General features: G+C 35.1%; 1 pseudogene; it reads left to right on the top strand.

The window, feature by feature from the left end:
* The first annotated feature begins 8,841 nt into the window (after positions 1 to 8,841).
* Positions 8,842 to 25,979, top strand: LOC103214553 (hepatocyte nuclear factor 4-gamma pseudogene; annotated as a pseudogene).
* Positions 25,980 to 27,323: the final 1,344 nt, after the last annotated feature.

Raw genomic sequence — 27,323 nt, 5'->3', positions numbered from 1 at the left:
TAACAAGAGTTTTGTTTCTACTGCCTTGAGATTATTACAGGAATTAAAGTTGTAATTTTTCTACTTAAAAATAAAATTTGTATTTAGTAGAGATTAGGCCATTAGATTATATATTGGATTAGATGATTAGTTAGATTTTATAATTAGATTTGATGGTCTATATTTATCTGATATATAAATAAATTATATTAAATTATTAGATTATTAGATTATTGGATTTATATAAAATTATTCCATCAACTAAAAGCCATTTTATAATTGGTCCTAACATATAAAAATGAATTTCTTGCTGGGCATGATGGCTGATACCTGTAATTCCTGCTACTTGGGAGGATGAGGGAGGAGGATTATTTGAGGTCAGGAATTTGAGATTAGCCTCGGTAATAGTGCAAGACTCTGTTTCTAAGAAAAAAAGAAAAGGAAAAATACATTTCATCCAAGTTTTGGAAAATCATATTAAATATAATTTAAGTATAATCCTTTGGAACATAAATTGAAACTTATCGGATGACTCTATAGTGTTCAATTTGTTTCCTATTATTTCCTACCAAATTTCCTAATACTTAAGAAAACCTGAACTCTGACTAATGAAGAAAAAAAAAAAAAGAGAAATATTTGTTTATTATGTCTGACAATTTTAAACATTCCACTAAAAAACAATAAACATGATGGTTGGTGACTGTTTCTTTTTTAGGTGGTTAACATGTATTATGAAAGTGAATGTATCCAATCTTAACTCCTTAGGAGTCGATAATATAGAGAGAATGTTCTCACATGTGGTCTTAAATGATTTCTGGGTGCAAAATGAAGTCACCAATGTTCTGGCTAAGAAGTTCAAAAGCTATCTGTTACAAATAAAACAATGCAGTTGCTTTCTTTGTATTTAACTATTAAAAAAATACTCAGGAAAATTTCAACTAACAATACTCTGTACACTCAGTCTTATCCACTTAAATTTTCTTTGGTTCTGCAAAAAAATTAGTTGCAAACATACACACATACACAAACACATATATATTTATTCCAGTAGTTTCAATAATAAAGACTTATCTGTTCCTCTTCAGTGTTTCAAACAGTATATAGCACATCACTTTTGAGGCTACCCTATAACTTAGGCGGAACATTAAGTAATATTTTGTGGACTCCCTCTAACTTATTGTTTACAGTGCCTCATAGAACGTTTCTTTTTAATGTAAAGTGGATGATACAGAACTGAGTGTCAACTTTCACTTAAAGAGTCACACATTTACAGTATTTCTAAAACCTCTCCGTGAACATGAATTTTAATAATTTCAATCTAAAATGCTAATTTTGCTTGTTTACAACATTGTAATTTACTCTAATGGGTATCCACTTCTCTTTTTTTCCTCGGCAAAGTAGTTTTTTGTTTGTTTGTTTGTTTTTAAGGCAAAGGCTTCTGTCCTGTAGAATCTCATGTCTTTTTATAAAGAGATGACATTTTTAAACCTCAAACTGTGATGCTGTTAAATGGAACTTTAAAAATTGCCTTTTGAGTTTTCAATTTTTTATATAGGTTTCATTTTACTTTGCATGGTGTGCGATATATAACATATTGTCTGAGATCAGAGCTAAAGAGAAGTCAAACTGAGATTATAATGCTTATTAAAAATGACAACCTGTGTTGATTTAGTACTGTCATAAAGCAGTAAACTAATCAAATATTAATTCCATCCAACAAATATTTACATCTATATTTTAGTAATTTTGAAAAGGTGTATGATGATGTTTAGCCTTACTGTCTATTTATACACACAAAAATGTAAATCATTAATGAAAATATTAGTAATATTGTCATGAGTCCATAACATAAATAAAACCAAATAGATATAAATTCAAATAAATTAGTTTAATTTTAATATGCATTTTGGGAAAAAGGTATCACAGGTGAAGGAGCATTTAAGTTAGCACATAAAGGAGGGGTAGAATATTGACGAATCAAGGAGTGGAAGAAAATAACTTCAACCAAGCAGATCGCATGATCAAAGAGGTGGTGTCCAGTTTTAAAATGATAATTAAAGTTTTGATAATTATATTTTCAAGGACTTTGAATGTGATACTAAGATACTAACACATTTTCACTTGCTTCTTTTATTGCTTCTCATAATTATTTTGTTAGAGGAAAGGTATTTGAGAGATTATATGATTAGAGTTGAGCTTTTTGCAGCATTTCCTTGTTGCAATGTGAAAGATGGAATAGAAAGAAAGGAAGTTGATGCAGAGAGGACAATTCTAATATTATTATTATTATTATTATTATTTTAATTTTTTTTTTTTTTTTTTTTGAGACGGAGTCTCACTCTGTCACCCAGGTTGAAGTGCAGTGGCATGATCTCGGCTCACTGCAAGCTCCACCTCCCGGGTTCATGCCATTCTCCTGCCTCAACCTCCCAAGTAGTTGGGACTACAGGTGCCCGCCACCATGCTTGGCTAATTTTTTTTTTTTTTTTTTTTGCTTGTTTGTATTTTTAGTAGAGTCGGGGTTTCACCGTATTAGCCAGGATGGTCTCAATTTCCTGACCTCGTGATCCGCTTGCCTTGGCTTCCCAAAGTGCTGGGATTACAGGCATGAGCCACTGCACTTGGCCCAATGTTACTGTTCTTATTAATGATAGAAATAATGAAGCCATATTTTGAACTAAGAATAACAGATTTATTAATGCTATTACATTTGTATCATTATTCAGAATAGAGAGCAAAAATAATGTATCTATAAGTCATGTAAGGTATATAAAATCTGATAAAGAATTACAATAGTATTTATTTCCAGTGATAGATACTATTTCTTCACTTATTATGTTAATACATGTTTTGGTTGCAAATGATAGAAATGCAAATCTAACTAACCTACAGGCCAGTGAGAAATGTATTAGCTGATATATACCAATTGCAGGAAGTACAAGAATGGGGTTAAACTTGGTTATGGTTGATCAGGGACTGAATATCATCAATACATTTTATTTGTAATTTTTTACTTTTGCTCATTTCTGTGCTTTGGTTTCATCTTTTCAAACTGTGTTTTCTACAATGCTAAAACTATAGCTATTAGCTAGTTTAGTTTAATGATGTCATTGTTTCATATTAGTGAGAAAAGAGCACATCACCACATGTTGCATTTTAAACTAGAAAGGCTGCCTCAGCATGGGTCACAGTCACTGTGACCGGGGACATGGAGTGATGTATAAGGACAGAAGCTCTCATATGATCTTATATATAAAGCAAGGGAGACAGTATTTTCATAAAGAAAGATATATTTCTTCTCTATTCTTTCTGTAACAGACTTTCAAGGTTTTCTTTAAAAAATTTTTATCGGGTATATGGACATAAGAAAAATGTTGGAGTAGGATTCTCCATACAGACACCACCACAGAAACATCAATTTGAATAACTATCCATGCATTAGAGTACCTTCATAAAGTCTAAGGAAACCAAATGAGAGATCACAGTACCATACCTGAGTGTAGCACAGAAATAAAAAAAAGATGCATTGAAGAGGATAGAAAGGGCAGGTTTACATTACCCATGTCACACCTCTGCTAACCCAGGCAGTACAGAGTAATGAGAGATACCCTACACATGTGGGAAGAAAAAGGAAGTAAACATAGGACTTCATTTCAAACCCCAAAACTGAGACACCCACAGTAAAACCCAGCACTAAGCAGGTCCTCATGACCCCAGCTCCAGTTTAGCACTCATAGACTCAGCCCCTGGTCAAATTTTGAACCTCCATGCTGCAGGACTGCTTGACAGTCAGTTTCTGTGCTGGCCCACTGCCAGGCTGACCTCAGTAGTCCAAGGCTCAGTACCACTTTCAACTTCAGGCTAGGCCTACTGCCTTCTGTCTCCCTTTGCCTTCTGCCTTAGACTCTGGAGTGGCCCCACTGCCTGCCCAACCTCAGTCACCCCAGGCTCAAGACTGCTTCTAGTACCCAGTTGGACTCCATGATCTCAGGATCCAGGCTAGCATCAGTGATTGCAGGTATCAGGCCAGTATCCGTGACTTTAAACTCCATACTAGATTCAGAGGCCAAGGTTCTATGTTAGCCCCAGTACTAGGCTGTCTCCAAGTACCAGAGAGGTCCCCATGGCCCCAGGCTGTAGAGGACCCAGGTTACAACTTACTCAAGTAGACCCAGGGTCTCGACCTTGGTACCAGGCCAGTTTCTGTGACCTGAGACTCTGAGACCACCATTGCAGACCCAGGCTCTAAGTTAGACTCTGCAAACTCAGGAGATATATACATAATGCAGATTCAGGCTCCAGGCCTACTCCAGTGTCACGTTAGTGTCCATGGACTCAGGCTCCAGGCACATTTCAGTAGGTCTACAAACCAGGCTTGGCTTAATGCTTGACCAGTCCCTATAAACTCATGTTCAAGAGTGGCCCCAGCACCAGTTCATCCCCTGTGGTTGCAGAATTCAGGCTAACCTCATGGGCTGATATTGTTTTCATATGTATCCCCACCAAAATTTCATGTTTAACTGTAATCCCTAATATTGGGATTACAATATTAGGTGATCCTTAATACTGGGATTACCTGGTGGGAGGTGATTGGATTATGAGGGTGGATTTCTCATGAATGGTTTAGTACCATCCCTGTGCTGCTGTTCTTGTGACAGTGAGTTCTCATGAGATCTGGCTATTTAAGAGTGTATGATACCTCCTCACCCCCACTACTCTTACTTCTGCTTTTGCCAGGTGACGTGTCTGCCTCCCTTTGTCTTCTGCCAAGATTCCGAACTTCCTGAAACCTCTGAGAACCCGAGCATACATCAGCACCATGCTTCCTGTAAATCATGCAGAATGATGAGCCAATAAAACCTCTTTTCATTATAAAATACCCAATCTCAGGTATTTCTTTATAGGAGTGCAAAAATGGTCTAATACATGGACACAGGCTCCAGCTCCAGCTCCAAGCTTGTGCACCCAGACTCAAGGCCCATCCTGTAGACCCAATCAACAGGTCTAACCCAGTGGATTAGGCTTCTGACCCAATGCCATGGAATTAGCATCTGACCTACTGTTCTGCTGACTCAGGGACCAGGCCAACCTGCCCAAGGACCCCAGCAGCAAAACTGTCCTTGTACCACAACAAACAGCCTTCCCAGAATTTCTGGATTGGCTGACTGGTGAAGAGTTTTCACAGAAAAAAACTAGTTTACAAACCTTTGAATAAATCCCTTCTGCAAATATGCACACATCAAAATAAGGTAGTAAAGAATACCAAAAAAAAAAAAAAGAAAAAGAAAAAACTAATGAGACGTAGTACCACCAAAAGAACACAATAATCTCCCACTAGCTAGCACCAAATAAATAGATATGTTAGAACTGCCAAATAATTTAAAATAATTGGTTTATGGAACCTCAGCAAATGTGAAGAAAATACAGAGAAACCATTCAATGTAATCAGTTAAAAAATAAATTATAAAAACTAGAAATTAGAGATTGAAATTACATTTTAAAAAATCAAACAGAAATTCTAGAGCAGAAAAATATAGAAATGAAATATAAAATGCAATAAAGAACAGCAACAAAAATTGATCAAGCAAAAGAAAGACTGAATTAAGACATTATTTGAAAATATACACTACAAGGAGAAAAAAGAAAAAAATAATCAAAATGAATGAAGAGAATGTACTGGCTTGATGAAACGGCATCAAAAGAACAAATGTTCCAGTTATAGAACTTCCTGAAGAAAACCAGAAAGATACAGGAGTAGAACACATTCAAAGAAATAATGGAAAATGTTCCAAATTTGTGGAAAGATACAAATATGAAGATACAAGAAGGTCAAAGTTCTCCAATCAGAATCAATCCTAACAAGACTGCATTAAGTAGAATCAAACTGTCAAAAATCAAGGACAAAGAGAGGATCTTGAAAGCAACAAGATACAAGAAACCAATCACATATAAGAGATTTCCCATATGGCTGGCAGTAGATTTCTCAGCAGAAATCTTACAGGGCAGAAGAAAGCGATATGATATATTTAAAGCAAACTTGTCCAACCTGTGGCCCGTAGGCTGCCTGTGCCCTAGAATGCTTTTGAATGCGGTCCAACACAAATTCGTAAACTTTCTTAAAATATTATGAATTTTTTTGCTTTTTTTTTTTTTTTTTTTTTAGCTCATCAGCTATTGTTAGTATTTGTTAGTGTATATTATGTGTGGCGCAAGACAATTCTTCTTCTTCCAGTGTGGCCCAGGGAAGCCAAAAGGTTGGACACCCCGACTTAAAGTGTTGAAGGAAAAACAGTAACAACTGCCGAGCAAGTATACTGTCCTTGGCCACCCAGCAAAACTGTCCTTCAGAAACAAAGGAGTGTTGAAGGTTAAAGACTTTATCTGACAGACAAAGCTAAGGGAGTTCGTCACCATCATACCTCTCTAAAAAGAAATGGTAAAGAGGGTTCTTCAATCTCAAATAAAAGAATGCTAATTAGTAACACAAAAACATATAAAGTATAAAACACACTGGTAAAGATAGTACACATTCAAATCTTTCTCTCTGTCTCTTTTTTCCTTTTTGATATTTACAGTAGCTTGGCAGCAAGCACGTTGCCTTTTATTAGGTGAATAAATAAACTGTGATGTATACAGTAAATGGAATATTATTCAGTGCTAAAAAGAAATGAGCTGTCAATCTCTGAAAAGACAGCGAAACCATAAATAACATATTACTAAGTAAGAGAAGCACATATAAAAAGACTACATTTTGTATGAACTAAACTATATGGCATTCTGCATAAATGCTAAACTACAGGGACAATAAACAGATCAGTGGTTGCCAGGGTGAGGCTGAGAGAGGAGGAATAAATAGGCAGAGCACAGATAATTTGTAGGGTAGTAAAAATACTTCATATAATACTATAAGGGTGAATACAGGTCAATGATGAATGTAGGTCTTGAATGTATATATTTATGTCTCTCAGCAAATTTGAAAAGTCTGCAGGCGTTACTTATTCAAACATTCTCTTTGACACTTTCTATCTTTCCCCTCCTTCAGTTTGTCTTGCAAATCTGCTGTCAGACTTTTTGAAAGACATTTTATCCTGATTTATTTTTATGCTTTGACTGGACCATATGTTCCTGTTTCTTTATATTTCTTGTTATTTTGTGGTTGTTGTTTTGCTGAAAACTGGACAATGGAATCTAATAATGTGATAATTAGATTCTGAAAATTAGTTCTCCTTCTTCCTCTGAATTTTCTGGTTTTTGTTATTGTTTCTGTTTTTAATTGTTTTAGACTGTCTCTGTACTAAGGATCAGACTGAGATATAAACTTAAGTTTTTTTCCTATCTTTTCTGAGACATTGTCTGGGCATGAATGCTCATTTTCAATTTTCCAGTATATGTAATTGTTTTTGAATGTTTTATTACTTAATTTCTGGCACCCCAAAAGGAAAAAAAAAAATGAAATGGAAGAGGACATTTAGCATTTAAATCTCTTGGAAGTTACATTAGGTAGAGAAGAGTCTTGCAACAGTGGGAGGAGGTGCATCAATGGTTGCCTGAGTTTGTGTCTGTGCCTTTGTGATCAGAAGCAGCAATCAGCAGTCAGACCACAGATCCCAATGTTTGAAGGACAGAGTTCTTTTTTTGCCTACTCTGGCTCCCACAAGCTGTGTCCAAGCTGTTCGAGAAATAGGGGTATAGCTGTCTATCCTGTGGTTGAAGACTGGGGGATGGGTGGCTTTTAGCCACTGTGCTATCAGCTGAAACTGACTAAAAATAATGACAATTTATCATCTGAGTCTTCACCTGGAAGTTGCAAGCCTTCATTAGCCTCTAGAGTTCAAAATAGTTTCATCAGACAAATTATGCCAGTGGAATTGTTGCCTAGGTGAGAAACAAATTCCTGGTGCTTCTCATTCTTCGCCTCTTCCCAGAAACCTCAGTGATTTACATATTTTGAAGCTACATCCTTTTCTAGATGTATGCTTTTATTTTTGTTATTTTAAATGGTGTTATGTTAATTTTTTATGTTTCAATCATTTATTGCCAATGCATAGAAACATAATTGAAAAGGTCAAAATATATTGACCTTTTATCCTAAAACTTGTCAAAGTCATTCAGTTTGAGTAGCTTCTTTGCATATATCTTGAGATTGTTAAATGTAACTGTATATGTCAACTCTGAAAAATGGGAATTTCACATTTTTTGTTTCTAACACGACACATAAAAATTTTATTTTCCTGACTTAAGAGACTGACCACTCTTGCCTTACTCTCAATTTGGGGAGAATAAATTAATACTTCAACCTACTGCTTGATATTAACTATAAATTTTTTTGTGGCTGCTGCTTTTTCTTGCTCAAGTTTCCTTTTATTTCTAATTTAATGAGAATTTTTACCATGAATGGGGTTATTTTTGCAATTGTTTTCATGCATTTTTGAGATAATCATATTGTTTTTGTCCTTTATTCCGTTGTTAATTATATTGGATCATTTAAGTATGAATCTACCTCTCATTCCTGGTATAATACTCCCTTGGTTGTAGTATGTTTTCATTTTTATATACTGAATTAGATTTGCTGATATTGTTAATGATTTCATCTATGTTCATCAGGGATGTTGATATATTGCATTTCTGTTTGAAAGATCTTTGATCTTGGCATAAAATAACTTTGACCTTACAAATGTGTTGGAAAGTATGTTCTCTTATTCTCATTTTGTGTGGTATTGGTTGTATTTATTTATAAAGCATTTCACAAAATTCCCTTGTGAAGCCATCTTTAGCTGAAGGTTAGTATGACAACCGTTTTAGGGAGTTATATGCACTCGTGGGTCCTGAGCTCTTGTCCGGTGTCCAGGAAAAATGAGATGAATGAAGAAGATTTTATTGAACAATGAATGTGGCTGTCACTGGGAAGAAGAGCTGGAAAAAGGTATAGAACGGGCAGGTAACCTTCCCCTCAAGTCCAACCATCTCTGGCCAGACTCTTCTCCGAACTCAAGCCGTTGATCTGTCCCTCTGAAGTTACATTGCCTCTCTCTGATGTCCAGCCGCTTCTCTACTTCTCTCCGACTGAGTCTGAGGTCTTCAGAAGTACAGACTAGGGGTGGGGTAGGCCATGGGTAGCTTAGAAAAGGCAACATTCAAGAGGGAAAACAGGGATAGAGGTTGTCACATTGAGCCGTGGGTTTCAGTTTTTTTGGCTTGAAGGTTAGGTTTTGTCAGGGACTCACCATTGTCTGCCTAGAATTTCTTTGCCTCCTGCCTCTAACATTGTAACAAAATAGTCTGCTGATTTTTTTTTTCTTTGTTGAAAATTTGATTAGTAGTATATAGTTATTTAAGTTTTTATGGGGAGCCTTTTTTAGATGCATCTAATTATGTGTTATTTGTGGGTTATATTTTAGTTTACTTTGATCAAGATTCACTGTACTTCAGTATCTGAGAATTCTTGTCTTTCATCAGTGCAGAGAATTCAAAATAATTGCCATTTGCACATAGCCTCCTTCATCAATTCTTGTTTTATTAAAATTGTACTAGCTGTGATTGTATACATGTTTCTTCTCTCACTTACACATTTTCTTTGTTAATGGTCCCTAGAAATTCTTTTATTTGATATCCGTGTATGTAAATATGTGTTTATTGTATTTTAGTAGTTACTTGCTTTGGGAAAGTTTTTATGTCATCTAGACTGCCCTTTGGGCAAGAATGCTATTCAAAATTTTATGCTCATGTATATTTTTGTTTAAAAAAATACAATATTTTCATAATAGACAAATGTTTGATTATATTCAAATATTTTATGAGTTCTTGTCATTTTCTAAAAAATGTAAATATGATCAAAACATTCTAGAGGTATAAAAAGTTTGAAACTTTCAAAGTGAGCAGTTGTTTCAATCAATCCATATATGGGACCTTCAACCATATAGTTAAGAAATTCAAAGAAAATTAAAATGTAGTAATCAGTTTGCAATTACTCAAAAACACTTATCCATCTACTATGTATAATACACTTTGGTTATTGATATAAATGTTTCAAGTGTTTTAATACTAAATCCTTGCCCTCTTTCTCAGTGAGATCATGGTTAAAATGAACTAATAAAGTAAATACACACCTACTCCTCTCCCACACTTATGCACACAAACAGCAATCTGTGAATGTCAGTCACATAAAAAAAACTGATCATAAAATATATTCAGTATTGATTTATAAACATTTTCTTATTATTGATTTATAAACATTCAGTAATTTATAAACGTTCAGTAATGATTTATAAACATTTTCTTATTATTCACTCTATATATTAATATATATTTAGGAAATTAAAGATTACTTGATTTGCATTTCTACAGTCATACTTCTTTATCATGAGAAAAATAGTTTTTAGTTCACTTAGCAAATATGTAGGGAATGACATCTTTGCATGAATTTCTAATATAAGATTGTAACAGTAAGGAGAAAAACAACAAGCATAATAACTGTGTATTTTATTTCTTTTTCCAAAACTAGTAAATTAGACCAGATTTTACCAAAAGTACAGAGACACAAATGATTTTATCAAATGCAATTACATGATAGAAATTTAATATCCCACTACATAATTTTACTTTTAATTGTAAATGGTATAAAGTTCTGCTAGATTTTAACCTAAATAGAATCTAAACCTTTATTCTGATAGAAGACCTTTATAAAAGGACAAAAAAATTCCTATATAGAGCTTTAGGCTTGTCAGGAAAAGATTTTAACATTGTAACAAATCAGATAGCAGGTAGAGATTTATTGTCCCGGGGGACCTACAGCCTTTTCAGGTGACTTTTAAAGGTCTTTTTTGAGTGGAAGATGTAGAAGACTAAGAAATAAAGTAACGACTGACTGCTCATGATTCATAATAATAAAATAGTAGAGTTGGAATACATACACACATTACAAATGCACAAAAAGCAGCTCAGCTAATTCCTCCAAGGTGAAATTTACACATTTCTTTGCTGCAGAAGTACAGCTAAGGGAGTGATAAATTGCAATGCTCCTGGAAATGAGAATAGAGTCCTGGTTCCACAGTCTACTGCCACATCTTTTAAGATGTGTAGGGATTAGTGAAGGCCCCTGAGCATTTTTCTGTGAGTGGATTTCCCCTTTATAACTTTATAATGATTAACTATAAATCTCAGAAACAGATAGTGCTGTAATTGGATGTCCTGTATAGATCCCTATAACTGACAACAAAAACCTAAGCAGAATCTTGAGTTTTGGAGGATAGTTATGAATGGATGTTCAATCTCTCACCACATCCTCATACCTCACGCACACCTCCTAACTGGCAAGAAGCCAACTGAGTAGCCCAAAGAATCAATTACACAAATGTCATTAGTTCCCTAATTTTTAGGGTATTGGTTGAGTTATTGACTAATATGAGTTGATACTGTCAAATATGGGGCTGAAATAATTTTTATATAAGCATTTTCAGTTTAATAATCTAATGTTTAATAAAATTGCACTGAGAACAACAAAAATAGTATACAGAAAATTATTGCTATAACTTTGCTTCAAATGATAATTAAATGCAAGGAAATTAAATAGATCAGTAATTCTCAAAATTTTGATTGCAAGGATTGGAAATGATGAATAGATGCTCTTTTTAGGATTAAACCTACTGATATTTACCTTACAAGAAATTAAAATGTAGTATTTTAAAGTGTTTGTGTAGGAACTCATTAGCAAAATAATCATTTCCTATGTTGATAGAACTGACAGATTGAAAAATATATTTTTCTCTCCCAAATTGTGGTACGAGTGAAATTCTTTTATATTTTTCCAAACATTTTAAAAATATGTGCCTTCATAATGATAATTCTGCCTCTGGATTTAACTTGCTGAGATACATTGTTTTGGTTGAGGTATAGGGAAATTATTGCCTTTTGTAGATACATAGTTAGAAATGACGACAGTATTTCAACAGGCTTTTCAGCAAATTGTAGGTATTCTTTGTTAATACATCCAAGTCAGGCACATTGGGTGGTATTCTTCCTTGTTAACACACGAAAAAATGGACACGCAAGGGTTTTTTATGATTAATTGAATACACCAAATTATATCAATAAGCTATTTAGACTGCTTCACTAAAATCAAGCATTCAATAAGAAACAAGTTTTCAAATATTTGAAAACAAGCAGCACAAGACATTGATCTCTAGGTTAATGGAAACAGTTAAGACAACCTCATGATTGCACAAATTTTCTATCTGAGGAGACTTTGTAGGTTTCAACAAAGAGATAGAGGGACCAAACTAGAATCTACCTGTAATAAGCTACCTTAAGGAGACAAATTTCAGAAACAGTAGAGGCCACGGTGGCTAGAATTATTAAGGCTGAGTGAGAAAGAAGAGAGAATTACTCTGGGAGGAATTATAGAGATCTGCTTGGGATTCTCTTGAGTCTTTCGCTGAATACTGATGATATAATTCAATGTGAGGATAAAATCTGAATCTGGGGAATAATCCACCAGAAATTAGCAGAAAAAGCAATCCAGGAATTGACACATAGCCTAGAATAGTTTGTGTTCCCATCGGCCAGAGCAGAAAAACCTCATAATATATGAGGTGCTGGTTGATGTGTTCAGTATGTTTTTGCCTCAGTGATGAGGAAAAAGTAGTCCTGACTAAAAGCTATTCTGATCCAACCTTACAAAAGTAATAGCAAATATTTCAAAGATCAGTTTCTAAGTAGCTTAACTAAATCCCAGAACAAATCTCAAGAATATTTGAAGATATATAAAAGTAACCAGCACCCAACAATTATAAATGTTAATGTCTGACATCCAATAAAAATGTGAAGACATGCAGAGAAGCAGGGAAATACACCCTTTAAGAGAGAGAGAGAGAAAAATAAAAGAGTACATAGAAATAGACCTAGAACACAGAGGAAAGGATACTTTTAAATAAACTACAAGTCAAAGAAGTCAAAAAAATGAAACTAGAAAATATTATGAAAATGAAAATTAAAACATATTAAAATCCTTAGGATATAACTAGTACAGCACATGGAAGAAAATTCATAGCATTAACTACCAATTTTTTTTTAGATTGGTTCACAAGTATTTACTGTTTTTACCATTAAAAGTAATGTAGTCCCAGCTACTCAGGAGCTCAAGAGGCTGAGGCAGGTCAACAGCTTGAACTCAGGAGGTGGAGTTTGCAGTGATCCAAGATCCAGCCAGTGCACTCCAGCCTGGGTGTCAGAGCAAGACAGAGCAAGACTCTGCCTCAAAAAAGGAAGAAGAAGAAGAAGAAGAAGAAGAAGAAGAAGAAGAAGAAGAAGAAGAAGAAGAAGAAGAAGAAGAAGAAGAAGAAGAAGAAGAAGAAGAAGAAGAAGAAGAAGAAGAAGAAGAAGAAGAAGAAGAAGAAGAAGAAGAAGAAGAAGAAGAAGAAGAAGAAGAAGAAGAAGAAGAAGAAGAAGAAGAAGAAGAAGAAGAAGAAGAAGAAGAAGAAGAAGAAGAAGAAGAAGAAGAAGAAGAAGAAGAAGAAGAAGAAGAAGAAGAAGAAGAAGAAGAAGAAGAAGAAGAAGAAGAAGAAAAGAAGACCCTTCACAAAATCAGATGCAATTTTCTTTGCAATAAGCAAAGATTTTTATGAATCAAAATAGGAAGGAGAAACATAAAGGATCGGAATGAGAACCAAGAAATACAAGGAAAATAATTCCACTAAGCCAGGGGTTTCCAATCTTTTGGCTTCCCTGGGCCGTATTGGAAGAAGAATACTTTTCTTGGACAGACATAAAATACACCAACACTAATGATAGCTGATGAGCTAAAAAAAAAAAAAAAAAAAAAAAAATCACAAAAAAAGGCCATAGTGTTTTAAGAATGCTTACAAATTTATGTTGGGCAGCATTGAAAGCTGCCCTGCAACCTGCGAGCTGTGGGTTGGACAAGCTTGCATTAAGCAATGTTCAGTTCTTCAAAAGATGGTCAAAATTCCAGAAAAGTGCATTTATGGAATTAATAATTTTAAGTCCTCAAAAGATAATCTAGGGTTAAGTAAAAGTTCAGAAAAGGGACATTGCAGTTTTGCATTTATCTGTCAGTTTAGGTCAGTCAGTGAAAAATGCATTCTCTTGTGTCTTTGTTACATGATGGTTGCAAAAAGGTCTTAGCTCCTTCCACTTATAAATTTTAGTTTCTGCCCATTATTTCTACAACTTTTTTTTTTTCTATACCAGTGTTTTTCTTCTTTCCTTGTGATAATCAAATGACTGGACTAGTAGATCTTTTTGATATTGTTCCACTGTTTCCAAGGCTTTGTTTATTTTTTTAAATATTGTATTTTCTCTCTCTGTTTTTCAGGTAGGATAATTCCTACTCTTAAAGGTTAGTGACATTTCTCTGTCATCTTCATTATTCAATTGAACACATCCAGTGAATTTTTATGTCAGATCTTACAGTTTTCACTTTTGAAATTCCATTTTTTTTTTTTAACAGCAGTTGGATTATCCTCTTCCCAGAGAGGATTTATTTACCTTCTTAAATCAAGGTTTGTTTATTTCTTTGCTTATTTTTCCCTCTCCATATCCCTGAAAGGATGATGGACAGATGGGCAGCTGCCCTATGTAAACTTTGGGTCTGAATTTCAGTGTTCCTCCCTGTAATGCTAACCCTGCTGCACACACGGGCATGTCTGGCCTTCATTACATTGCCTCATGAGGAATCCGTGTATGGGAAGCTGGCGCTGCTAAGATGTTCCGTGAGTAAATACAAGTTCTGTTACCGTCTCTGAGAGCTCTTGTTTCTTGTCCCAATAAATAAATATGGATGTAAAAACTTAGCAAGTGGTTCTAACCTATGAATCTAGGTTACTATTGTAGGAATTGCCAAATGTTAGCTTCAAAAATGATATTCTCTGCCAAAACTCTAAATTTGAAGTGAGAAGTGTGGATATTAGAAAATGCTTATGAAATTATTTTCAACCCAACCTGGTAGACATTAAAGTGCATTATTGTTCTACCCAGCTTCTGGCATCTCCTTGAGCAAATTTTGTTTGCTTACTTGTTTTTGTTGTTGTTGTTGTTGTTGTTGTTTTAATCTGCCAGAGTGTTTCCATAAAATTACTTGTAGTGTTCTTTTATCAGTAGCAGTGTAACTCATCTGTCTTATATCAGGGCCATGTCAACACTTTGACTCTCTCCTCATGTAGTTTGCAAAGATTTTCATAAATGGACTTCCTACAAGTCACCTACATTGATGATATTTTGGTAAACCAGAGATGGAAATTTCTCTAAATCTTCACTTCTCAGAGTTTGGACAGCAGCCCTCAGCCTCTCTTGAAAGTTTGTTAGAAATGCAGAATTTGAGGCCCCACCATAGAATTTCTGAATCAGAATCTGTATTTCAATAAAATCATCACATTACTAATATGCCTACAAGATTTGAAAAAGCATTGACTTAGATGACCCAGATGTCAGAGTGTAAGGATAATATAGAGTTATAAATCATTATGTTTTAACAATAGGAATACACAAACCAGATGTATGATCTACCCTATCTATGGCAAAGTGGCCAACTAAAGGAAAAAGAAAAGTATATGGGTGATGGTCACACTAAAAACCTAGACTTCACCACCACACACTCTATCAATGTAACAAAACTGCACTTGTATCCCCTAAATCTATAGAAATAAAATAAAATAAAGATAAAACATGATTTACATATAGTTCTGCATGATATGTTTCTTTCACCTGGAAGCAGATGGGTGTTGCATTACAGTCCAACTCAGGGTTAGCTCAGAAAGAAATTGAAATACTGCTAAAATTTCAAGAAGTACATTTGATTATCTCCCTTGTGTAAAGAAAAAAAAAGTCACCTGAGATAAAGATCTACATTTCCTAGATTACAGATTAGGAAAGAACAAGATTAAAATATCTGTCACATCGAGCTCTGGGGAAGAGTTATGTATGGAATCGTAAGTGTAGGCACGGGGTGTGAGGATATCTGTTTTTCATGTAACTTCTCATCTACTACCAAGGAGACTTTCAATAATCAAGTGGACAAAATGACACATCCTATGGATATTATTCCTCCTTTGTGCTTGGCTTCCTCAATCCTTTGTTCATTTGGCCCGTGCACAAAATTACTCAGTGACAGGGTTTGAATGTTGAGGCCTTTAATGTCTTTAAAATAAGATTAATTTATAATTTAATTTTCTAGTTATTCTTGGGGTTGTTCTGCCATGCCATCCTACTCAGTAGCCAAAGTCTTACCCACCTCTACTATTTATTATATAAATATTAGAGGCACATTTTCTTATCTGATGAAAAGTCTGATTACCATCTGGAGACCCTGAACTTTGAAATGGTTGATAATTGAGAACATGTGTCTTCTCTTTCTGAAGAAGATATGAATGTCTTTATATGTTGAATGGTCGCTTCACATTAGATGGAGGGATAAAAGATAATTTTATTTGCGTATAAATATAGGAAAATTGTTATATTAATGCTAAATAACAATATAGGAGGATTGAGCTAAATAACAATATAGGAGGATTGAGATAAAGTCCCAGTATCTATTCCTTGCCTCCCTAAGGCACTGTACCAGAATATGCTAACAATGCAAATTACGTTTCCCAGGATTTCTTGTGAATGTGCTTCCGGCTAGATTCAGCCACAGGGAAAATTTTACCAGGGAATTAGAGTATATTAAAAGAAAAAATATGACATATTTCTTTGCTTATTCTGCTTTGGATGGTGTTTCTAAGCAAGGCTGTACCTCTTCCAAAGTATCGAATAATGACTTTCATGGGCACTATGCACTTTTGCTTCTGTGAATCCCTTTGTCCATAAGAAAAATAAATAAGTAAATAACAATTATATTTTCTGACCAGGTTTGTTGTCTCACACCTGTAATCCCAGCACTTTGGGAGGCCAAGGCAGGAAGATTGCTTCATGCCAGGAGTTCAAGGACAGCCTGGGCAATATAGCAAGACTCTGTCTCTACAAAATATAAAATAAAATAAAGAATTAGCTGGGCATGGTGTCATACACCTGTGAACCCATCCACTCCAGATGCTGAGGAAGGAAGATTGTTGGAGCACAGAAGGTTGTCTCTCTCTATAAAGGTATCTCTCTCTCAAAGAGAGATACCTGTAATATTATATTTCATTGTTTGGATACAAAAGCAAATTGTGGGAAAGCACTATGTTCTAGTGCCTAGGCGAATGAGCCCTGTGTAGGAAAGAAGAATTATTCTATGGTAGGCACTCAGTAATAACTTTGAATAAGCAATTGAGTATATATGTCCACTGATAATCCGTGAATAACCAGAAATTCTCTTGAGTGATAACATCTATTATGTTAACTTCGTGCGTGTTTTAGCCTTATCCAAACCTAGATTCCTGTCGCACACAAAAATTTAATTTTTATAAATTTTAGTTGGTATTCTGGCCACTAGCAGCACTGCAACTGGATCCAAGAATTCTTAAAAATATAAAGAATTCCAGTGCTCAATTGAGCTGCGCAAGTGTTATGGACTCTATATATATTTGGTAGATTGGTTGTTATGAACTCTCTATGTTTGGTTGGTTTGCTTTCAAAGTACTGACTCTCTTTTTCTTTTTCCTTGAAATGTCATGTCCAATAAAATTGTTTTAATGGCTTTTGGTATAACTCAGATGATGTTGGTGTGTCTAGAGGTGGTATTATAAATGACCACCTCTCACTTCTACTGTTTATTGCTAACTGAAGTCTTTCATTCATCACTTGTATTAATTAAGATCATAACTGCCAGTTTTTAAAACTTTTTCATCTGATAAAGGGATAACAATTTTTTCTTCATGTTTTTAGAGAGAATACATTGGTTGTACTTTAACTTTAGTATACATTTTCAGTTTATTTTAATTTTTTATAAAAAGCTGAAATACAAAACTTAGATTAACTTATTGAAAATGTGTGTGTTTGTTGTTGGCATTGCTGTTTGTTTCCTATAAATAGATAATAGATATCCTGATGAATTTTTAAAGTTTATACTAAAATGTGGATTTCTGTCTGGGGAATTTATATTGGCATCACCCTCCAAACAGTCTCTTTCTCTCTCTCTGTCTTTAACTCAATCTTTCTCCCTTTTTTCCTACAAATTTTCCTATTTTGAAAATGTCCAAAATAAGGACATTTACGAAGTAAAGAATCTTTTTTATATATCTCAGTACTGGAATTTCTACTCAAACTTGTCTGTCAGCTAAGGATTTTTCTTCTTTGTTATCTAGAATTATTATTATATATATTATCTTTTAATAGATTTATCCTATCAGATATTCAAATTATTCTGTCTCTATGTATATAGAGTATGAAATGTCTATCATATTTTTCATATTGGGTGAATTAAAAAATAAAATTATAAAATTATTGAACATGATCAAATTAATTACTTATTAAAAGTGAACAACCAAAATATGAAAATTTGCTCATGAAAATAATACTTAAAATATTTCATTAGAATGAATAAGAGAAAATAAAATGCATATTTAATACCAGTTAATTACCCCCAGTCAGCAAACCCATCATAAAATTAATAGCATTGTGTTTGGGGCTTTTCTGTTTTAGGTAATTTACGAGAGAAGTTGTCATTTTATAGAATAATGTTTAATCTTCTATCAGATCTTTGCTCTTTAGAATAGCCCTTGCCCTTGAAATAAATGTTCTAAGACCCCCACGGGATGCATGAAACCACAGATGGTAATGAACCTGATTGCCGTCAGTCAGAACACTTTTCTGTTCATATCTTCCATTCCCAAATGTACTGCCTTTTCCTTCTTAACTAAACACTTGTCACACATTGTGGCTGTAACTTTTGCAGTTTGAGGTGTGACAGCAAAACTAACACAATTTTTTCCTCCTTCTCAATTTCACAAATAGAATATTTATTTTTACCCTACATCTTAGCAAAAAGTACAACCTTTTCCTTTTTTTTTTTTTTTTTTTTTTTTATTGAGTTGTGAACTTTCACTTTCAACTTTATGTACTTTAAGCACCTTATGGCCTCTCTTTGGCATAGCCAAATTGCTGGCATCATTTCTCTTGCACTTTGGGGCTATTATGAAGTAAAATAGGAACTACTTGAATGCAAGCACTGTGATACTGCCACAGTTGATCTGATAATCGAGATGGCTAAGTGACTTATGGGCAGGTAGCATATATACCATAGATGTATTGGACAAAGGAAGGATTCACATGCCGGTGTATGAGATTTCATCATGCTACTCAGAATGGTGCCCAATTTAAAACTTATACAGTTTACTTCTGGAATTGTCCATTTAATATTTTCTCACCGTATTTGACTGTCGGTGACTGAAACTGAGGAAGGCAAAAACGCAGTGAAGGTGTCTTCTGTACTTACATTTCATAGCATTATACCAGTTAACTGGATAAGGACATTTATGAAATAAAGAATCTTCTTAAGTTTGGATGATTGAAGATGAGAAAATTTCATCTATTCTCGTACATTTTAACGTTTAATTATATCTGTAATGATAGAGACTTTTGGACCTATGTCATTTAGAGGCTTTTCACTTATTTGCAGCTAGAATACTATAAACTTAAAAAGGAGATGTGATTGCTGTAGTTTTAGTAAAGTACCTACTGTTTAGGGTGGTATCATTAGTAGTGGCCTTTGCATGCGTTTGTTCATTGCTTCATAAAATCAAAAATAATGTGTCCATGATTATTTATCCTTTCTCCACAATATAGATTAAACAGATTAGCGAGTGCTCCAGAAATACGTTTATTACAGAATTATTACAAAAATGACCAGGCGTCATATTTTCAAATTAAATTGTTCTCTATTACTTGAAAATTAATTTACTTTTTATTTATACTAAGGAAACACTTGCTTTTGCTTTTGTATTTGATTGTGTGTGTGTGTTAATCATTAGGAAGGGTACAGGGCTGAAAGCAATCATATTTGCTTTCAGTGGTTAATCAAGATCTGAAAATTTTTAAAGATTTGATGTTTTATTCTCCTCACTCATTACACATCTGATTATGCACATTTTCTCTGGCTTTCCATTCAGTCCAGGCTCATCTTGTATAAATACTGCCCTGGGTCCAGAATCAGCAATTTTGCCAAGCAGCACTGGTTCCTTTTAGTGAAGAATGATAATCAAAATCAAGAACTAAGAGTCACTTCTGCTTATTTCTTTTATTCATTCTCAGCTATCAGAGCAAGAAAATAGATGTGTATAAGCTAACACATGTATATACTCATATCTATAAACATTTCTACATGTAGACATATGTCTCTATATTAACATGATTTTTTTATGTCTTCAACTTTAATTTATTGCCACATGGATCTTTTTAAATTTCTCGTCGTACTAAGCTGTAAATTCCCACACCATTGGTAAGAAACAAGCTTCCCATCATCTGTCACATCCATTTACTGTTTTCAATTCTATACATATATACATATTTTAAATATTTCATACTGATATATATATATATATGTATGTATGTATATCTGAATTGTTTACCCACACTCTCATAGGACACACTATTATCAACTATAGTACAGTGTTTATGTGAAGTTCCTTTTGTATTTGGTCTTATAGGCCTCACACATTTTCAAGTTACTTAGGTCAGCAGCTTGTTCTCCCACGCCCGTCACTAAGGTTTTTTCATACATTTGCAATACAGTTAGATTCTATTATTACAGTCTACATTCCTTCTTGGGATCTTTGGGTCTCCTAAATGATTTTTAAAAATTTGCACACATTATTGTTTATTTTCTGTTTAGTAAAGTTTTAGGTGTATTATCAAATACACAGTGCCAGGTATCCACAATTATAGGACCATATACACTATTTTTACTGCCTTAAAAATCCTTATACCTCTTAATCAATCCTACTCTCATTCTCATAATCTCTGAAAACTACCAATCTTTTAAGTTTATATAGATTTGCTTTTTCCACAATATCATGTGATTGAAATCAAAAAGTATGCAAGATTTTCAGACTAGCTTCTGTCCCTTAGTGATATGGTTTGACTGTGTCCCCATCCAAATCTCATCTTGAATTGTAGCTCCCATAATTCCCACATGTTGTGGGAGAGACCTGGTGGGAGACAATTAAATCATGGGGAGGGTTTCCCCCATGCTCTTCTAGTGGTAGTGAATAAGTCTCATGAGATCTGACGTTTTTATGAGATTTCCCCTTTTGCTTGGCTCTCTCATTCTCTCTTGTCTGCTGCCAGGTAAGATGTGACTTTCACCTTCCACCATGATTGTGAGGCCTCCCCAGCCACGTGGAACTGTATGTCCATTAAACCTCTTTTATAAATTACCCAGTCTCAGGTATATCTATCATCAGTGTGAAAATGGACTAATACAGTAAATTGGTGTCAGGAGTGGGGTGCTACTGTAAAGATACCCAAAAATATGAAAGTGACTTTGGAATTGGGTAACAGTCAGAGGCTGGAACAGTTTGGAAGGATCTGAAGAAGACAGGATAATGTGGGAAAGTTTGGAACTTCCTAGAGACTTGTGAAATTGCTTTGACCGAAATGCCGATAATGATACGGACAATGAAATCTAGGCTGAGGCAATCTCAGGTGGAGATGAGGAACTCGTTGCAGACTGAAGTAAAGTTGACTCTTGCTATGTTTTAGCAAAGGGAATGGCAGCATTTTGCCCCTGCCTTAGAGATTTGTGAAACTTTGAACTTGAAGGAGATGATTTAGGGCATATGGTGGAAGAAATTTCTAACCAGGAAAGCGTTGAAGAGGTGAATTGAGTGTTGCTAAAAACATTCAGTTTTAAAAGGGAAATGGAGGGTAAAAGTTCAGAATTTTCAGCCTGACAATATAATAGAAAAGAAAAATCCATTTTCTAAGGAGAAATTCAAGCTGGCTGCAGAAATTTTCATAAGCAACAAGGAGCCAAATGTTAATCACCAATACAATGGGGAAAATGTTTGCAGGGTATGTCAGAGACTTTTCTGGCAGCTTCTCCCATGGCAGACCCAGAGGCCTAGAAGGAAAAAAAAAGAAAAAAAGAAAAAAAAAAGGCTTCATGGGCTGGGCCCAGGGCCCCCTGCTCTGTGCAGTGGCTGCTTGGTGCCCTGCATTCCAGCTGCTACAGCCATGGCTAAAAGAGGGTAAGGTACAACTTGGACCATGGCTTCAGAGGGTGCAATTCTCAAGCCTTAGCAGTCTCTATGTGGTGTGGAGCCTGTGGGTGCACAGCAGTCAAGAATTGAATTTTGGAAACTTCCACCTAGATTTCAGAAGATGTATGGAAAATCCTGGATGTCCGGGCAAAATTTTGCTGCAAGGGCAGGACTATCTTGGAGAACTTCTGCTAGGGCAGTGCTGAAGGGAAATGTAAGGTTGAAGCCCCCACACAGAGTCCCTGCTGGGGCACTGCCTAGTGGAGCTGTGAGAAGAGGGCCACCATCCTCCAGACCCAAGAATGGTAAATCCACCTATAACTTGCACTGTGTGCCTGGAAAAGCTACAGACAATGCAATCCTGAAAGGAGCCAGGAGGGGAGCCTGCAAAGCCACAGAGTCACAGCTGCCCAAGGCCATGGGAACCCACATCTTGCCTGGATGTGAGACATGAAGTCAAAGGAGATCATTTTGGAGCATTAACATTTTACTGCTCCACTGGATTTCAGACTTGCATGGGGCTTTTAGCTCCTTCGTTTTGGCCAATTTCTCCTATTTGGAATGGGTGTATTTATCCAATCAATGCCTATACCTCATTGTATCTTGGAAGTTTTTGATTTCACAGGGTCATAGGTGGAAGGGAATTGCCTTGTCTCAGATGAGACTTTGGAGTGTGGACTTTTGAGTTTATGGTGAAATGAATTAAGATTTTGGGGGACTGTTAGGGAGGGACGATTGATTTCAAAATGTGAGGATATGAGATTTGGGAGGGGTGGGACAGAATGATATGGTTTGGCTACCCAAATATTTTTTTAGAGATTTGTCCCTACCCAAATCTCATCTTAAATGGTAGCTCCCATAACTCCCACATGTTGTGGGAGGGACTGAGTGGGAGATAATTGCATCATGGGGGTGTTTTCCTGCATACTGTTCTCATGGTAGTGTTAAGTCTCATGAGATCTGATGTTTTCTAAGGTGTTTCCCCTTTTGCTTGGATCTCTCATTCTCTCTTATCTTGCTGCCACCTAAGATGTGCCTTTTGCCTTCTGCCATGATTGTGTGCCTTCCTCAGCCACGTGGAACTGTGGAGTCCATTAAACCTTTTCTTTTTTATAAATTACCCAGTCTTGGTTATGTCTTTATCAGCAAGGTGAAAACAGACTAATACACTTAGCAATGTACATTTTCATTTCCTTTATATTTATCAAGCCATAAAAAATGTAAAGGAAATATAGATTACTTATTTTGACCACTGAATGATATTTCATTGAATGGATATATTGGAGTCTGATTATTTATTCATCTATTGTAGCTTTTAGTTACTTGAAGTTTTTTGGGATTATGAATAAAGCTTCTATAAGCATTTACGTGCAGGTTTTTGTTTGAACATAAGTTTTGAAGTTAATTTGGCTAATATCTATGTGCACAATTACAGGATCTTATGATAAGACTATATGTAGCTTTGTAAGTAATTGCCAAACTGTCTTCCAAGATGACTGAACCATTTGCATTCTTATCAGTAATGAAAGAGATTTCCTATTGCTTTGATTTATTCCCAGAATTTGGTATTATCATATTTTTGGGTTACACCCATCGTAATAGATATGTAGTGCTATCTTATTGTTGCAGTTTTAATATGCAATTCTATCATGGCACGTAACGTGGAACAGTTTCATATACCTATTTGCCGTCTGTATATATTAACTTATGAAGTGTCTGATTAGACATTTTGTCTATTTTTCAATTGCATTATTTATTTTTATTATTTAATTATAAAAGTATTTTGTATATGTTTATACAAATTCTTTATATGTTTTGCAATTTTTTTTCTACCAGGGTGTGACTAGCCTCTTAATTGTCATTACAGTGACTATCACATAGCAAAATATTTCAACTTCAATAACCCTTCACATCAACTCTTTTTCTTTCAAAGACTGTGACTTCAGTTTTGTATTTAACATCACATTAGCTAAACAAAAATCACATATTTTTGCCGACGTTTTCTTCTGGGAGTTTTATAGTGCTGTGTTTCACAGTTAGTTCTATGATGTACTTTTGACTATTGCTTGTGAAAGGTGTGAGATCTTTCATCTATCCCTAGGTTTACTTTTTGGCAGGTGATGTCTAATTTTTCCTGACCATTTGGTAAAATGACATTCATTTCTCTACTGGATTGTCGTTGCTTCTTTGCCAAAGATCAATTCACTGCATTTGTGTGATTCTAGTTAAGGGCTTGCTACAATTAATCTATGTGTCTATTCCTTGCATCAAAACCATCGTATCTTGATTACAATAGATTTACAGTAATTCTAGAAATCAGATAGTGTCAGTTCCATGCTTTTTTTTTTTTTTTTTTTTTCCAGTTTGTTGTGAATTATTCTGGGGCTCCTGTCTTTTCATGTAAATATTTGAACCAGTTCGTCAATATGCACAGGATAACTCACTTGGATTTCTACTGGAATTATATTAAATCTGTAAATCAATTGAAAAATAATTGTCAAAGTGTGGTGTCAGATATCGCGGTTGAGGTGGATGGAAGGGACCTGCTGCAGGGAGATGAAGCGGCTGTAGGACGGTGACTGCAGCTCCAGAGCTCCGGGAGTGGCTCCGTGCAGATACTTCTGCCCCAGAGAGGACAAATATGAATGCCCAGACTAGAGTCTCATCTGTCTATGTGCTATATGAGGATCGAGGCAACAGGAAAACACTGTGGGGCATCGAGCTGTGGTGGGTGCAAGGGCTTCTTCAGATGCAGCATATGCAAGAGTCACGTTTATTCTTGCAGGTTCTGTCGGCAATGTTTTGTTGACAAGACCAAAAGGAATCAATGTATATACTGTCGATTAAAAAAGTGTTTTAGAGCAGGAATGAAAAAAGAAGTTGTGCATAATGCATGCAACGGAACAAACACCAGAAGAAGCACATGTGATGGCAGCGATATCCCCTCCATTAACACACTGGCACAAGCTGAAGTTCTGTCTTGCCAGATCTCAGTCTCAAGCCTTGAGGCATGTACTGACATATATGTTAAAAAAAATAAAATGAAAAAAAAAAAATGAAAGTGTTGATGATGTCTGTGAATTTCTGAAACAGCAGCTCTTAGTCTTGGTGGAATGGGCTAAATATATTACTGCCTTCTGTCAGTTACCACTGGATGATAAGGTGGCACTGTTGAGATCTCATGCAGGGGAACACTTAACTGCCTGGAGCTATAAAGAGATTCATGGTGTATAAAGATACTTTGCTTTTGGGAAACAACTATATTATTCACTGCAACAGCTGTGAAGTTGAGATTAGCAGTGTAATCAATCGGGTTCTAGATGAGCTGGTTCAACCATTTCAAGAAATCCAAAAGGCAATTGTATTTTTTGGCCCAGATGCGAAAGGGCTACACTTAAATGGGCTACACAGATCCAATAAACATTAAAAGCATGCAATTCCAAGAGTGGATGGGTTTGGAGAACTACATCAATGATCCGCACGCAGTATGGCTCCCTGGGGGAGGTTTGGAAAGTTGTTTCTGCTGCTGCCCGCACTGCCGTGCATCATTTGGCAAATGATTGAGCAAATACAGTTTATTTATTTTGGGGATGACTTCAATTGTCCACCTACTTCAGGAAGTGTTAGATGGGGCTTCCAATGGTAGTACTCACCTCCATCATCCAATACATCCACATTTATCTCAAGATCCATTGATTGGACAAACTGTACTTTTAGGTCCCATGCACACACTGGTTCATACAGACCACATTTGAACTCCTGAAACCCCACTCCCTTCCCCACCACAAGGCTCTGGACAAGAAGATTACAGAACAACTACAAATCAAGCTTCAGTCATTTCACCAGCCTCTCTTCAAACAAAAACAATAGCGAAAATGTGTTTATTTCTGAACAGCGCTGCATAAATGTGAAAAGCTGTTTGTCTTAAAATATCTCAAGATAGTACATTTGGCAAACTCTGATCCAAGGCTTCTTCACGGTACTGTTACAAGATGGTATCCTATTTTCTTTTTTACATGTTCATTCTGTTTGTTGTTGCCACTGTGTGAAACTTTCACATGAAACCAATGTATATTTGAGTTTGAAGATGTTTATACAGTGTATTTGTTATGCCCTTGCATTCTGCCTGCATCTGTTAAGTCTAATATGTGCCTTTGATTTGTTTTCTTAATATTGATTGAAATGCATAAGTAATTGCTTTATTGTGATGTGATGCAGAACAAAATGTAGTTTTTAAACTTAGAATAGTGGATCAGAAATCTCAGTTTAATATAAAATGAAGGTTTTTTTTGAATAAATTACAAACTTGCAGATTAGAAAAATAAAGCAATTGCTGTAGAATAACGTATACCTTTTTGAAGAATCTCCTCTGGGTGTTCTGTGGCAAAGAAGCATCTCTTTTGTCTACAGTTAAATATACCAATCCCAAATTTAGGAAATTATAAAAAGTCATTCCAAGAAAGACTGGATATTTTTTGAAATGTGACTGTCTTTGAAGATTTATGTTAAGCTAAGACATGTTCGTTTTATCAGTTAAGATACAGGCTAAACAGGAACAAAGAAACTCCTAAAAGATTCACTCAAATTAGATAGACATTTATTTCTTTCTTCTGAAACAATCTAGAAATAGTTCTCCATTGACTAGAAATCAGCACATGCCTGCAGCTGGGTCCCAGGGCGACCAGGAGAATCATCTATGGGTTCAATTTCTGTGTCAGCCAAAAGCATGCCACTCTAAGAAAGCTGATCGTGGGGACAAATTAGCTGTCTTCCACCAATGTGCCTTATTTAGTCCTTACAACACTACTTTAGGAGAGAGAGTATTATCTCTCTTTTATCAATAAAATAACCTTAAATTGAGGGTTTAAGAACATAACCAAAGTTCTTAAATGCAAATCTAGGTCTAGTTGACATTAATGATTATAAATTTTTGTTGTGCAATAAAAAATGCAAGCTTCTTACTCACAGAGTGTTTTTTAAATATATGCAATTGAGTGGTTATTGGATATTATCTATCATGTTGCCTATAATATATTTAGATGTAAGCAATGAGTGTAAAATTGTTGCAGTTTTAATAAGAAACAACTTTTGTAGTTTTAATAAGACTTTCTTCTAAAAAAATTAAAGAAAATAAAACATTCACCAAGTAGATTTGATGAAAACAAAAACAAATTCAAATAATTGACTTAGAATACTTTTTGAAATCTAGCAGCT

This window comes from Chlorocebus sabaeus, chromosome 3 (genome assembly GCF_047675955.1).
Source record: "Chlorocebus sabaeus isolate Y175 chromosome 3, mChlSab1.0.hap1, whole genome shotgun sequence".
Taxonomy (NCBI): Eukaryota; Metazoa; Chordata; class Mammalia; order Primates; family Cercopithecidae; genus Chlorocebus; species Chlorocebus sabaeus.
This window is presented reverse-complemented; position numbering and strand designations above follow the sequence as displayed.